General features: G+C 35.9%; 1 protein-coding gene and 1 long non-coding RNA gene across 3 annotated transcripts in view; one reads left to right on the top strand and one right to left on the bottom strand.

Annotated features, from left to right (window-relative positions):
- Positions 1-16291, bottom strand: part of Asap (ArfGAP domain of ASAP) — an 84617-nt gene that overhangs the window by 39425 nt on the left and 28901 nt on the right. The gene's annotated exons all lie outside the window — the stretch shown is intronic.
- On the top strand, positions 1822-5337 carry LOC148232925 (uncharacterized). Its single transcript, XR_015810556.1, has 2 exons — positions 1822-1902; positions 1950-5337. It is a non-coding gene; the product is annotated as an uncharacterized LOC148232925 (long non-coding RNA).

The raw sequence follows: 16291 nt of genomic DNA, 5'->3' as shown, positions 1-16291 counted from the left end.
ATCGAGTTATTCTTGTTTCTGGAGTGCTGGTGAGAAAATCAAGGTGAGAATCCGAGGGGGGATTAATTCGGAGAATTTTAAACATGGTAGAATTTCTACCCGGGCGTGCGAACGCACTCAAAGGGCCTCGGTGTCCTTAATCCGCTATGATAGTGCGCAACCAAGAGGGTTGGGTTTGAAATGTTGAAATTAAATTATAATCTTCGCGAAATTAGAGCAACGGGACGCGAGCGTTTAATGAATTATTCAAACGCAAATTTCATACCTTTATCATAAAATACTAAGCAGGTTTATTATGTAAGACTTGAGACATATTATTAATAAAATAAAGCAAAAACACATTAGCAGAGTTTGATTTAAGCAACAATATTAACAACGGCTTAGAAGAGTAGAACAACAGTCAAATGAAATAAAAAAAAAAAACATGTTGGAATGTTAGATAGCCTTCAATAATATAACAAATCAATAAGATAAAAAAGGTACTTGCAACGCATTCTCAAAATTCCAGACACAATATTCGTAGTAATTTCAATACTGGCAATATCGATTAGTGGCCAAATATGATCTTTGTACTACCGGTATTACAAAATAAAATACCGGTAATACCGAAAATGCTTTTTTATTTATATTTTTAAAATCCGTACATCTTATTTGTTAAAAACGATATCTCCATGGCTTAGATCTACGAAAACGACGATGCCGATATTGCTTTAAAGCAAAAGCGTGCAGTAAAATGATCTTCATTGTAGGGGATTATGTAGTTTTATCAGGGTATGATATCATAGTAGAATAATATTATTCATTTTAGTATTATGCGCGACGTGTAAACATAAAATGAATACATTTGCTTTATCTTAAGCAAATCTAATGCTTGCCTACACTCTCTGGAAGTTGTCCGAACCGAAGTTCAACTGAAGTCGGCCAAGGTCGCCGACTTCCGAGTAGTGGCCACACTGCCACGAATTTTATATGCCGTCCGGACGGCGGGAGTGAATGACATACGCACGGCGGCTGCTGTCATGTATAGCTGGCATATTTGCGCGCGATCGAAAAATGTGACAAATAATCGCAATTTTTAAATTGTCATATTATTAAAATTACGCTACTGATAATTATAAAAGTTTGTGTGGGCACCCACCAATACAATATCAGTGAAAACTTTTCGGTCATAAATATTCAATTTACGCAAAATCTTTGTCGGCTTTTACAAAATGCCATAAGGCATACAAATGATACTTCAGAATACGAACATCACATCTGTGACTATCCTAGAATTTGTCGCCATCGATTTTAAATAAGAATTCGTTATGGTGTGACATTTATATAAGCCGATTTAGGAAAATACATAAGGATATTCGAAACGATTTTTTTTAACAAAATCAAGTACCACTAATTAATTTTTAATTATTTAATTTTATATGAAAAACAATATAATAACGATATCTGTTAGAATAAAATACTATCAAAAATATAATTAATCCCTTTTGGTGCCCTAAAATATTCAAAGATGTCAGTAAGTCTGTTGAAGTCCCCGATAAGCATGTGGTATTATAACTTTACCACGTGACCACGATGCAGCGCTCGACATGCGTGTTGACCATAGGACGCCTACGCGCATACTGAAATTGAACCGAGCTACTCGTTCTGTCGCAGTTTGCGAAAAACCATACCATTATCTCTCTCACTCTCGTCACTTAACACGCGAGAGAGCGAAAGGGTGAGTATCTCACTGCTCGCGCTCGAAAGAGCAGCTCCGACTTCGGTTTCTTTGATTTCGGTCCGTTTGCCGACAATGTTCGGAAGCGCTCGAAGCTGGCAAAGTCGACTGAATTACCGCCACTCTACCTCCCGTTCTCGGTAACCTTGGACAGCTTCTGTGGGAGTTCTGAATAAATTGATTCAGTACGGCGGTGTTCTGATTTATATTATATAAAGGTGTTTTTTTAAAGATGTATGTATAGAATTTACAATGAAATAAAACACATAAAAATCTTTATTGGAAAGTAATTTTATGCCATTAGTGTTTAAATATGATTTCGGGCATATATCGGCAATAACGTGACGAATGTTGGCTTCCAAGACGTCAATCGTCTATCAGCGTAGACTAGCGACTTCACATGTCACCACAGAAAATAATCCAAATAAATCACACGATCTTGGAGGCCAATTCACAGGTCTATTATGCAAAATTATGTGCTCATCGAATGTTTCCTTCAATAAATTTACTGTGGCGCACTGTGTGGCATATTGCGCCTGAGCACAAGTCAGCTGTCAAATTGGTTGTCACTGGAAAAAAATGTTACTAATTCGAAAAACAAACATCTAAAAAAACACCCTTTATATATAAAACAAAAGCCAAGAACAACTAAAGTATTTTTATCTTGATTCACAAGCAAAACACGAAAATTTGTTTGTGTATCTTCTACGTTTCCTATCGCAGTTCAAGTGGGTATCATCAACAAAAACTTATTATCTCGCCAAATGAATCAAAATTCCTTCCATTCATCTTTATAATTCCTTTCACTCGTCTCTGGGTGGTCTTTTGTGTTGAATACAAAAAACTCGGATACTATAAAACCATAAAAACACTAAATCATAATGGATTGTTGACGTAGAAAAAAAAACTTTTTTGTGTGTGCGTTAACAACGATCAAGCAGCGTTTAGAGTTCCAATGATAAACGACCGCATAATTGCCGATAGATAAGGGGCAAAAAGCGACTCTGAAACTTTTCTCTGCCCGTGGGAAACCCGACACGTTTATTTGGCGCAGAGAAAGATAAGCGATTGCCGTTTACAGGTGGTAGATATTCATCAATGGAGTCCACTACTAGGATGGCGCACGAGCTTTCAAATTCTGGGTCAGCGTTTCGGAATAGAAGTTATAAATAATCGACCAGACATGACCCGCAAGAGCGAAAAGCCAATGCCAACGTTTTTGCGCATCGCGAAACGAGAGAGTAGTTCACCACTAAAAATTTACTTGCATTAGAACACATTGTACATGGGATGATTAGAAAGCTTTTAATAAACCTCATGGGGTGGTTGTTTTTTCATATACTGATATCCCGGTTATAACGTATATTTAAACACTTGTTCATACCTGGAATGACTGCGGTCTATTCGGCATGTAAATATGTATATAATTATGACCAAGGTGGTTTGGGGTTTCCTCGCGATATTTTTGACACGAGATTGCGATATTTATTCAATTCTATTTGTCGAAAAATCGTGAGCGGACTACTTAATAGCGGAATTCGAAATTTCGACCGCCCCCATTAAAATAGCAATAATTAACACAAATTAACAAATATAAAAAAATACTAGACATATACACCCAAAAGACTGTTGGTCTCAAAATAAAATGACGAGCCATATAATTAGTCTGCAGTGCGTAAAATTGGTAAGTTTTACTAATAAACTATGGTTGTTAACCACAGGTATCTTGTACTTTAAATATTTATTTAGGAACCACATACCTACATAAACATATAAATTTATTTAAAAATAACAATAGCGTGATTTGTATATATTGTGTTTTCAAGTACACCATTAGCAGAAAAGGCATCTGCTATGAAAAATGGACCAAAAAAGACATTGGATACATAAATCCAGCTCGTAATATCATAAAGTCACATCCCCGTCAAATAAACCAGATACAAGCGCGATAAAAGGCACACTGGAACACGAGCTGAGGTAAAAATCCAATGCTCCACATAAATTGCTTGCACGCCGTAAAGAGTGAGGGAGAGCATCCAAATAGGCTCCATTGTGCTGAGCACATCATATCATCCATTCATTTCCTGCATCACGATTCTTCCCCCGAGATTATCTCCATCTATATATCGCGATGAAACTGAACGCAAAAATGCTCTCTAGCATAGGTTTGCAGAAGATGTGTAACGATTTCGCCGAACGACTTAGTCACGTTTTCCGGCAGTTTGGTCCGGCGGAAGGAAGGGAACGAGATCGATGATGGGGTAGGAAAAAAACGTGGAGATCCTCGGAGAATGCACTGGGGATGTGCCAGTTTGGCGGTACGCAGTTATAGGCGTTGTAATCCACGGTCGCGTATTGATTTTCCACGCCACACAGGAGGGTAGAGAACGTGGAGTGTTCTTCAGGCGGGATGGATACGCTTTATTATCCGTTGCGAGATTTGTCGAATTTGGTGTCGACGGAGAAATAAACGGACTTCAGAGTTGGTAATTAGCGGAGAATCGAGAACAGCGGGAGGAATTTATTAATTGAAAATTATTTTAACCGAGTGTCTGTGTGAGACGACTCGTTTTGTGAAGAGATACAAGTATCGTCAAAGTTCTGGAGAAGAAAAACGGGAAATTTTACGAAGCGATACAAATTTAATGTACAAACAATCCCGAAACGTTTCTACTAGCTAATTATCAATTAAAATGTTTGATTGTTTTCCTTTTGTTAATACGCCAAGGTTTATCCTCTGAATTACAACAATGCCGGATGTTTTCAATTTTATTGTATACTGGGGGATTAATGTATTTATTTTATTCAGGTGTTTTTGAATTGTATAAGTCTTTTCTTGTTATATCATGTTCCTCAATAAATTCTAAAAAAATGTACGAATGAATATGTCTGTATATATACGGTCTATATTATAATATATCAAGGGTAGAGCCATTTCGAGTCCCCGCCTGTCACTTTGATGAAAACAAATTTTATCATTTTTCAATTTTTCGCATAACAAACATGTAGATATCAATTAATCAATATTATTGAAATAACTAAATACATGTAACATTACTTAGACTTTGCATGCATTAAGGCTTAATTTTTACTATTATTTACTACCCCTCTAATGAACCCTTAACACTTACAGTGATGGAACTACATACAGTGGCGGTCAAACGAATAGGATATTTTTGATGACATGATATTTTTGTTATTTTGTTGAAACTATTAGAGGACATATTCACTTAACAGGTCTGAGGATCACCCCGAATGGTAGAGTACGTTCGGAATAAGGATTCCGGTTTGTTATTGTGTGCGTGAACTGTGTGGCTCAAAACAATTTCGCTCAGAATATTTATTTTTTTTATTTTAAAAGAAAATATATGTTTATTCAACATACATACATCTGAGCTAAGTTGGAAATTTCAACGGACAATTAAAAATATATTATATAATCGAAGAAACCAGACATTGATGTCATTACTTAAATATTTGCAAAATTCAAAATCTTTCACTAGTCAAAAAAATAATGAAGTCTTTAGCTATTCTTTAAAAGCAAAAAGATATAAAATGGGGAAATAAATTATTCGCAGATTGTTTAATGGCTCGACGACTCTATTAAATCATTAGAATCCATTGAATAAATTAAAAAATTATCATTGGCGCAACGATAAGAATAATAACTTTTTTAAGCCTTACAGAGAATAGTGTAAAAAAACCAACAACGTACGGATTAATGGAAAATTAATTAAAATATTTTAATCCACGGGTAAGAGAACGAATAACTTACAGTGTATATTTGAAGCCTTGATATCAATTAACCCAGATATGCCCAAGAAATTTTGTTCTCTTAAAATTTCATTTATAAATAAAAAACAGTGGCACGAGTTTAGTGACCTACCCATGGGACAGTGGGCATATCTGGGTTTTAAACCAATATCAACACAAAATTATTTAAAATAAATCACTAGAGAAGATCGAACTTCTGTGCCACACTGCACTTTAATGAGGAATACCAGCGTTGACGAATCAGCGACTGTCCTTAAAAGAGAAAGCGAGACAACGAAGTACACGCTACATCGCTTCTCCCTCTCATATACATGTACACGCACACAATAACAAACCGGCATCCTTATCCCGAGCGTACTCTATTCATTTAAACCGTTTTTGTGCCACGGTATATTTCGTAGCACAGAAACCCAGTGTCAGTGATCTTTAGAAAGTAAAATAAAATATAATGTTAACAACTTGTTAAGGACTCTTACAACCAAAAAAGAGCACCCGGGTACCGTTTCCAATACATTTTTACACTATTTGCAGCTGTTAAAAATCAAAGTGATAGAGTTGTCACAATAAACAATATTAAATTAATTTTTGCTTTATTAGCAAACTAACATTTTTACATAAAGCAAAGAAAAGTGCCACATTACAAAGTTGCGAATCGAAGTGACACCCCTACCTGAGTATTTTTTTTATTATTAAAAATTACGTTTCATATGTTACAAAAGCGTAAGTGACAACCATGGCGACGTTGAAAAGAAGCACATTAATTTGAACCATTTTTAAAGACCGCTATTCAAACCGTATTAATTAAAAAAAAATCTCTATAGATGACTATATACCTAAATAGTCTAGCTCTTGACTATCTTGACTAGCAAGAGGTGCGTGGCATTGAAACGGTTAAAACTTCAAATTTATTGTTTTTATCACCAAAGTTCACCATTCAAATGGAGTCTTTGTCTATCTAAAAGCTATATGTCGGTTTAGTTCTGCTTTCAACGTCGCCCTATCGACTTCTGTTATTATTGTGATTACATTTAGTTATTAAAAATATTAATAAAGTGTATTTACGGAGAAAAATCAAATATAATTTTATATAGGGAGAAGTACTAATTGTGAATGAAGAGTTTAACACGAAATATACCATAAAAACAATTAAGGAAGCTGGAGAATGTATGTATGTTTTGGCGTGGTGTTAGGCCCATACATTTAATTGAATGAATAAGGAACCAGGTATTGTATGTGTATATTATGGCATGTTACCATATGCTGAAGAAAATCTATCAATTAAATGGGCGTTTCAACAGAACAATGACCCTAAGCACATTTCACGTTAGGCAAAAAAGTGGTTTAAAGACAATGTTGGGGATGTTTTGGAGTGGCCGTGGTGCAGCCGACTTTAATCCAATTGAATATTTATGACAGTAATTGAAATATGAGATTAGGGACAAAAAGGTATCAAATTTAAAAGAACTTTATAAACTTGTAAAAAATGAATGGGAGCTGCTTCCAGAAGCAAAATGTCAACATTCTATGAATATTACGCCCTTCGCATCTCAAAAAATTGTCGCTATAACTTTTCCGCCGATGGGATCGTCTTCGCCTTCTTTGGAAAAGATTCACCTTTGGAAAAGATTCACGTCCTAGGTGATCTCCATCAAAACGAATGTTCGACCACTTTAAATTCATTGAACCAATATCTAACTGCTGTCATTGATGGCGAGGGGTTTCCATACACAGCATCCTTTCGGGTTTCTAGCCCTGAGTGGCGTGACTTCGCAGCCAGTAAGACGCAGGTGGAAACTAGTGATAATTTTATTAGATTATATTACATATGCACCAGACTATGAATGGCGAGAAGTTTTCTGCGAACAGTGGCGGAGAAACTGGCGCGGGGATGTTGTCGGGAAAATATCCTCAGAGGTCTTGTAGGTAGCGTGGCAGCGGCAGTATAACGAAAGTTAATCCCTCCTAGTTTCAATAATAAGATCCCCCATAAAAACAAGAGTCTGTGTGATACCCATAATCCAATTTTACTTTAATCTCCTTACACGTTTTCCCTTTCAAAAGCAAAAAGCGAATCACTGAACGATGAATGCACTGCTTACTGCAATGGCTGTCAAATACAAACTAACATATGAATCAGTGTTAAATTTGTTTTTGGTGTCGTTTAACAGATGGCAGCACACGATGGTAACAGCAACTGTCGTCCATCTGTCGTCCACAATGAGTACTTATTGAATCGTCATCGTATGTACACAAGCGCATGAAACAGTTACATAAACAAATTTAACTTAAAAATGATTACAAACAAATATATTGATATTATGACTGTTTTAGATGATTTAGAAACATATAAGTAATACTACCGAGTAAATGGCAACCACTAGCTAAATTTTAGGTTGAAATGAATGTATAAAGTTGAGACGCAAATAAAATTCCTTCCGAGGGCGAAAAATAAAAATAATATTTTGCCAAATTACTAAGAGGAAACCATATAAATAGTATTTTATTTTAGTAATAAATATCGTCGTGTAAATTAGAAGTTTGCTTTCAAAATTAAGTATTGCAAATCTTCAAGTCGCTTTGACGCTGAGTGAGGTTATATTAGTCTATTCTTTCTGAAGAGCCACTTTCCGATCTACCTACATTTATGTAAATAAAACAAAAATAAAACGAAACACAGGTATATTTGGGTTAAATCTCAATTTCAGGAAGCGCCGGGTAGGGGCCGTGTGTACTATTATGAACATAAACAAAGTTAAAGTAAAGGAACAATATGTTTGCGTTAAACTAGTTCCCATAGACCCGAGCGAGTATTATGATTATGTCACATTGCTTCGTTCACTTTGTTGACGTTTTAGTACTTTGTGTTTGGATTAGCGTAATCACGCGCGTTGACGCTACCACATTGAGAGAAACCTTAATCGAATAATCAAACTTAAATTTGCATTCATGCGAGTGTATCTATTTATGTTATATATTATTTAATCAGACAGTCGATGAGGTAATGATCTTTGTCCACCGGAAAGATCTTGAAGGCATACCTTAAGTGTAATATAATACATACTGTTATATAGGGAGATTAATTAAAACGGAAGAGGTGGCAGATGTGCTCAGATTCGTAAGTCTGACACAATTATCGATCCGAATGAAAACGACAAGAAGCTATGATTCACAAAGAGAAGAAAATAACAAGAGCAATAACGTCACGCATTGGACAATGGACAATATTGCTATGTGCACTTAGGTGGGCGGCGTTAGATTGTCCAATTGTTACGGAATCGTTCTTGGGCAACAGCTTATCCCGTTTGATAGTGATACTCACTATACATACCAGGAATAGATCGAAGTAGACAAATAAAATATAGCTCGCGTTTAACGAATTAAATTAATTATTTAGCTCAGATTCTGTCGAATCATTCGTTTTAATGGCGAAGATAATGCACAGGGATTTTTTTTGATGGCATTTAACATGTGTTTCTTTGTTCGCGGCCGATGTGAACAAAATGACAAATGCGAATCGGAATGAGGGAGTAAAAAACATAAAGCCATTCTCGGTTTCACAATGCGAATGAACGCGTGCGAACATCCTTGTCGTAATCAATAAAATGCCTGTCGAATTAAGCATTCAGGCAGGGTCAATATTTTGTTAACGGATCCGCCGCGACTGGAATAGGTATAGATTAACACTTCATGAACCATGAAACTATTTAAAAAAAACGGTAGACTAGTAAAATTAATCATTTTCCGATTCTCTGACAATCGAGTGAACATTCTATACCTTCGAGTCGGGGGTTTATTATGTTAATACAAAGTTTTTTATTATTGTTACTTTGTTCTGCAACAATTGATATTTTCGTGGGTGCATCCGTAATCTCCAGGCGTTTCCGGTGCGGGTTAAGCTCTGGGTTCCGGACGTCGAGCTGGACCAGTGCGAAGAGAGAAGCGGCAGGTGGTATGAAATTGGGTCGTCTTCCTCTTGATTGTAGGTAGCGCAAGTTCGTGAGACTTGAGAGACTTTACTTAGAAGGACACCACTGGTTTCTCGCCACTAGATCAAGAACATTCGCAAGCAAAAATCACGATCGTTGAACAAAATTATAACGTAAGTTCAATCACCCTTATGTTATAACGGGGTTGACGTCAAATCTCTTGGAAAGCGTTTCCGAGTCGGCGAAGCCATTCATCGGCGATGAATGGTCCGCGGAAATGGCCGAAAGCAATTGAATCACGAGACACGCGAAAGGAAATAACGATGCCCGACACTTTCCGGCCTACTCGCCAATTAGCGAGCCTCGCCGAGACTCGAACCCGTCAATCCAGCGGTCACGCGACGGCATCTCCTGAAGAGTCAGAACCGGTCGTCCTGGACCTAGGCCAGCCACCAGGATGAACGACCTTGATAACGCCCGAGGACGACCTTGCGCTTTGCGCATCGTATATTTAAAAGACGCATCTGCAACTAATGACCATTTAAAAAAACGCAACGAAAACGCGTAAATATGCATACGTATATCATTAGATTATATTTTCAGAGCGTTTTATACTTTTATGTCATTTATATGTGAATCAGTACAATGAATCAATAGCGCGTCACGACACAAATATACTATATTTTTTTTATTGTGCTCATTCATAAGTAAACATTTTTTATCGTATCGCTGTGAATAAAATGTGACTCACTATTTGTTTGGAATGTAGAATTCAAGAATCTGGTATGAGCAGGTTTTTTTGACAATTAGGATGTTCTTACCGATGACACCAGTGCTTAATAAGTCGCTCTCATCAACCTGTTAGTTCCATAGTAAGATTTTTGCAATGTAATAAAAAAAAATAAAACATTGGCGTATATGCCGACACATTAACTATAAGGCAATACTAACCAAAGTAGAACACACGTATGTATTATATATGGACAATGTAGTGAAATTACATGAACGTGATATAGCAAATCAATTTTTTATTTGTTTAGTTACATAATTAAGTTAAATAATACATAATAGTTATACGTCCACATAATGTGTTGGTACATTTATGTACTATATATTACAGTGAATGTATATTACCAGTGAAATCATATATATGTATATATATATTTCTACTAGTGAAATTATATGCTGATATAAACTGTCATTTGATATGCGTGCAAAAAAGCGACTTGAGGGGTGGCCTTCAAATGACAATATGGTTAAAAAATACCACCTATTGTCGAAAGTTCTAACAATACTGTTTTTTACGCAGTAGTCTCGTAGAGCAAATGACGCGGAATATGCGTCGCCCGCCAAGAATTCTAATCGTGTTTTACGCGTGACCCGGCGCGAACTACATCCGCGCAGTAAAGAAATACAATTTCACTGATATTGACCAGTACATTTTGACTGACTGTGTTAGAAATTATACATTACTTCAATTAAAAATTTACATTTCCTGTACCATATGCAAATTGTCCCCAAACCTTACCTGAACGAATTGAACTAACTAAACTTGACCCAATGAAAGTTCTAAAACCAACTAGAATTTTTCAATTAATTCGTTCAGGTTAGAGGTTTAATTTTGAACAGAAAATATACGTTTCGCAACTGTCAAATTGAGATTCATATCAGTTAAATTATTTTTTGCTAGCAGAAATATATATTTATCGGTGAAAATGTAGTCGGATATGATTTCAATTAAATTTAGTGAACTTATATTTATACTAGTGAAAACATAACTTTACTGAAAAATGCACATTCACTGTAACATATACATGTTGTATAGTTTACGGTAAGGAATATTGCGAATCAGACACAAAGGTAATAATTATCAGTAAGAGATTTACAAACATGAAATATAACGCAGCCGAAGCCGCAATAGGCGCACCTTTTAGTTTAACAAGTTTTGCTAATTAGAAAATTGTTGGACTTTAACCAGAATGACCACAATTGGACATTAGTAATATACTTGAAGGTCTCCGCTGTAAAAATCTGATAAAAATGGGCAAATATGAATTGAATGAGACAAGAACTGCACTGTCTTAAGCCCAATTTACAAACGTATCGAGATTGAATTACAGTTAATTTAAAAAAGTTACTTTCTAAATCAATTGTATGAAACAATCTAAAACTGCTATATATGAAGACTCCAATGTAAAAATATGTGAATTGACAATTTCGCGAAAATGAGTTTTATAATGGATTAATGGGTGCTATTTAACAGGGAAATATGTGCATTTAAATAAATACTTTGTTCCATAAAACGAATTGTTTGTGTATTCCAATAATATAACAATATATAATATAATAATAAATGAATGCATAGATTGAGCAACGTTTTATTTGTAGTGTGCATTAAAATATAACTACGCATTAGTTAGTGTAGTGAACGACCGAAGCAAACCGAAGAACGACCGCTAATAGTTTTGTGTTTTGAAATTATGTTTAATTTGAGTTCATTATAATACAATTGAGTACAATTTTAGTGAGCAATATATAAAATAAAATGCGTATTTATTGTAAGCATTTTATAAAATGTATGTAAATTAAAAAAATATAGTGAGTTTTCTATCGTTACCTTATGGATTTTCCCCTGTGGTATGCAATATGTTTTGTGCTTTGGTCGTGCTAATTGCTTATAATAATATTTACAGGAAAATTACATAAAGAAATTAGTCGAGAGCGTTCATTTGTAACACAATTATAATATTAATAATAAAAGTTGATTTTTTCAATAACTTTAAATAAAAAATTCAGTAATCAGCTTGCTTTTTGTGGATAGTAAATTGTTAGCGACACGTGTTTTTAGCATTTTGCGATAAATGCTAAATAGATGCTAAAATTATTTTAAATATATTTGTCACAGAGAGTTATTCATGGCGTGTTCACTGTTTTAACCTGTCTAGCAGTTTAATGAAAAACTTGTAGTAGTTGAAATTATTTTGTTGCAGTGAATTAAAATAAATGCGCATTTCATTTTATATATTGCTCATTTAAATCATACTCTATTATATTATAATTATAAACTCAAGTTAAAACATTATTTCAAAACATACAAAACTAGTCCAGAAATTTTATAAACGGTCACCCATCCAACTATTGACCACGCACACTGCTGCTTAACTTCGCTACACTAATGAAGCGCTAATGCGCAGTTTATATATTTTAATGCACACTACAAATAAAATATTGCTCAATTTATGCATTTATTTAATGCTCTTTTAAATTGTACTCTTGTAATTACAAGACTATATGTTCTACTACTCGAAAACGAAAAAAACGTGCACAATATCCACCACAGACTTTCAAAAGCAATTAGAATTAAAAACATAACGTTTATTTATGAGCTTCGAGAAACGCCTCATATCATCACGCTCAAAATCAATACTCATAACATCGCGTACCGAATGTTATTGTTATACGTATCCTTGTGCATTATTGAATGATCGCCCACGAATGGCCACCCGTAATTTATACCCTTACATCAGAGAGAAAATATAGAAGACAGAGTTAAACAATAATGTCATTGATCTTAAATTGACCCTTTATCTCATTCGTAGAAGGAAAAGTATAAATTATTTAAGACATCAAGAATCACCAACTCCATTCAAATGACCACCATTTTCCTTGCTTTATACAATCTGTTTTTAGATCAACCTAAACTCTTTCAATATTCGTGTGAGCAATAATTAACATGACCAATTGCCATGTGAGCAATGATCACTCTATCATTATATTGATACTAATAATAAAAAATAAATTAACTTTTTGTGTAGCTACTCTCGATTGAGACAAAAATTGACTCTATTGTTAATAATTTAATTTTTCGATTATGTATGTGTACCTTTAAGATTACATTATACCGCCCACTATATGGTCATAAAATTAATTTCCAGCAAACAGCAAGAGTTATCGAAAATATAATAATCCAATGATTAACGACACAATCCATTATGTCAATTCAAATATGGTTTTGGCGATTATACAGCAGACAACACAACACTGTGTCGACGGAGCAATAACAATACAAAAATGGACAGGAATAAATTGCCTTTCACGTTATCTCATAAAACATTTCCGAGGTCAAGTTGGTTAAATATTAGAGAAATAGTTTTTTTTTGCTCTTTTCTCTTCGCTAGAGCTAAGCGACGTTTCGTGTCGAGTGATTTAGACACATGAATATTTCTTCGTTAACGATCCAATCGCATATGAATAGGTACGCGCACAATAAATAATACACAAAAAGAGAAAGAAAGCCGTAAAGCAAAAGAGCGCGTCAAACGTCGCACACAAAAGCACAAAGAATCCAAAGATTTTAGCGTGGCCGAGTATAATGGTACAAAGCACTTCCGATTCATATATTGAAAGATTTCAGTAATGGTTTCGTGTGGTTCCTTCCGGTTCAGCATGTCAATAAAATCTGCAATCGTACAAATTTATTTCAGATACCCTATAAATAAGAGACGTTCATTCTTATCTACGAGAAAATGCGCGAAAAATAACTCAAAACCGTTCCACCCCCTGACCTGACCTCGCGGGAGAGAGATGTACTCGAGGGGAGGGAATTTGCGGCATTTTAATATTTGCAGAATTTCGTCGCTGCGGCGCGAGAGACAAAAGGAAGAAAATCGATGCGCGAAAAAGCACCAGTTCAAAGGACCAAAGGGCTTATCGAGGCAATTTGGATGAAAAATCGCCTTCCAGACCAAAGATATGGGTTTGAGAGCCGAAGATCGATCGCGTGAACGATTGGCCAATTTAGAAAATTGCTAAATTGAGTAGGATGAATCTAAAAATCTATTTTTTTCGTTCTAATTTATCAGTCTATCTTACATCCACAGCCTCGAGGGGTTATGCATTGTTAAAAGCTAGCGTTATTGGTATAAACATGCACTTTTATGACACGGGGTAACAGGTGGCCCCCTTCGCTACTTGAGCATTCTGGATAGCGCCCGCCGAATGCATTTTGGAAATCTCTCCACTGCGTCGAGACAAAGGACGAGAGGTCGCATTATGTTGGCGCAATGGCTTGGCAAAATCCATACGAGCAACCTATTCAAACTATGGGAAGGGATTGAAAAGTCAAAGGGTGGGAGGTTATATTTCAAAATCATATCTTACGATTCTGCACCCCTTGACAATCTGACCCGTTTGTACTGCTTCCCCTCCTTTTGACAGGTTATGAAACAGCGGATGTATTCTAAAGTGGCAAAGTGCGTAAAAAGAACTGTCACCACAGTATTTCACATATTTATAGAGAGATGGTATCATGTGGCTTGAATTGATCATGGAGCAAATTCACTAATCAACATTTTTATTTATCATCCTCCGTTCTTAAAATATTATATAAAGCATATATAACAATAAAAAACAACAAAATAGATTAAACGATTGATTGACCAGTATTAAAAGCCACACTTGACAAGGCGTTAATGTCTTTTACGGCTATCCTACGGCTTCCGAGTCAATTACTGTTGCGTTCCGCCATTTTACTTTAACAGTACAGTGTCTCAAGCCTCATTGTTTCGAGAATTAAAATGCTCATTTTAAAAATCACCAAATTTGATTTATTCCAGTAACGAATCAGCACCGCGAAATGGCACGCTCGGCCGGTTACCAGGAAGGACACAACCGTTAAACCAACCAAAGAAGCACCAGCGCCCAACGAACCGTTCAACTTTCGTCTTTTATTCGAAAATTCCTGCGCTTCGTGATAGGGCAACTTTTAGGACATCCAGCGGGCCTAGGGTCACGTCGAAGCGAGGAAACGACCTCCCTAGACTCCGCCACCCCTTGATTCCGTCTAGACAGGTTTCCATTTTTACGGCGGATAGTCCCAACAGCTGTTTTATATCGATCTATTCGCAACAATGCCTTCTTCCGGAAGCCTCGTTACTAAATCACACCTCTTTTTGTGGTGCTGCCGTGTTGCGTTCTCATCGCCCGTGAAATATTCAATAACGGCGAGCACGTGCTCGGAATCGCACGCGCCATCGTATTATATACACACGTGTGAAAGTGAATCGTGTGTAATAAACGAAGAACGCTAGTCTTGCGGGTAATAATGACCCGAGTCTGGGAAAAGCGAACGTGTGCTTGTTTTTTAGCGGCAGGTAAGTGAAGCAGGAAAAATCAATGAGGGGGTATCGCTCGAGCTGTATGTGTAAAAATTATGAGATATGCAGAGAAAGGTCCAGAATTGTCTAATTTTATAAAGGGTGGTGAAAAATCTCCCTGAAATGTTTCTTCTTTTTTTAAGATGTAATTCACGGATAGAAAAAATAGATATAGTCAACCTGTCAACCCTTGCGAGTATAATTATTTAATTTTTTATTTTATTTATTTTAACGTATCGTTTAATTTAACATAAATATTTTTGTACTAACTTTCTTACATTCAATAAAGGTAAATTAGGTAGACTTTTATTCCTTAATGATTTTTATTGCTATCAATTATATGCTGGCAAAAAAGAATCTTATTAAAATTGTTAAAATCAAACTCGGAGTATAATGCCTGCACTACACTCTCTGGAAGTTGGCCATGGTTGGCCAAGGACGGAGAATATAGTGGGTTACTTCGGTCGAGTTCGGTTCTGCCCGCTCTAAAATCCGAGGTTACCGAGAACGGGAGGTAAAGTGGGGGGTAATTCAGCCGACTTGGCCAACTTCGAGTGCTTCCGAACATTGTCGGCAAACGGACGAAAGTTGGTGCTGCTCTTTCAAGCGCGAGTGAGTGCCCACTCAAACTTTTATAATGATCAGAAGCATAATTTTAATAATATGACAATTTAAAAATTGCGATTATTTGGCACATTTTTCGATCGCGAGCAAATATG

Source organism: Plectrocnemia conspersa, unplaced genomic scaffold (assembly GCF_051122295.1).
Source record: "Plectrocnemia conspersa isolate PC_06_02 unplaced genomic scaffold, ASM5112229v1 ptg000008l, whole genome shotgun sequence".
Taxonomy (NCBI): Eukaryota; Metazoa; Arthropoda; class Insecta; order Trichoptera; family Polycentropodidae; genus Plectrocnemia; species Plectrocnemia conspersa.
The sequence above is the reverse complement of the archived record's forward strand: the minus strand, read 5'-3'. Positions and strand labels throughout refer to the sequence as shown.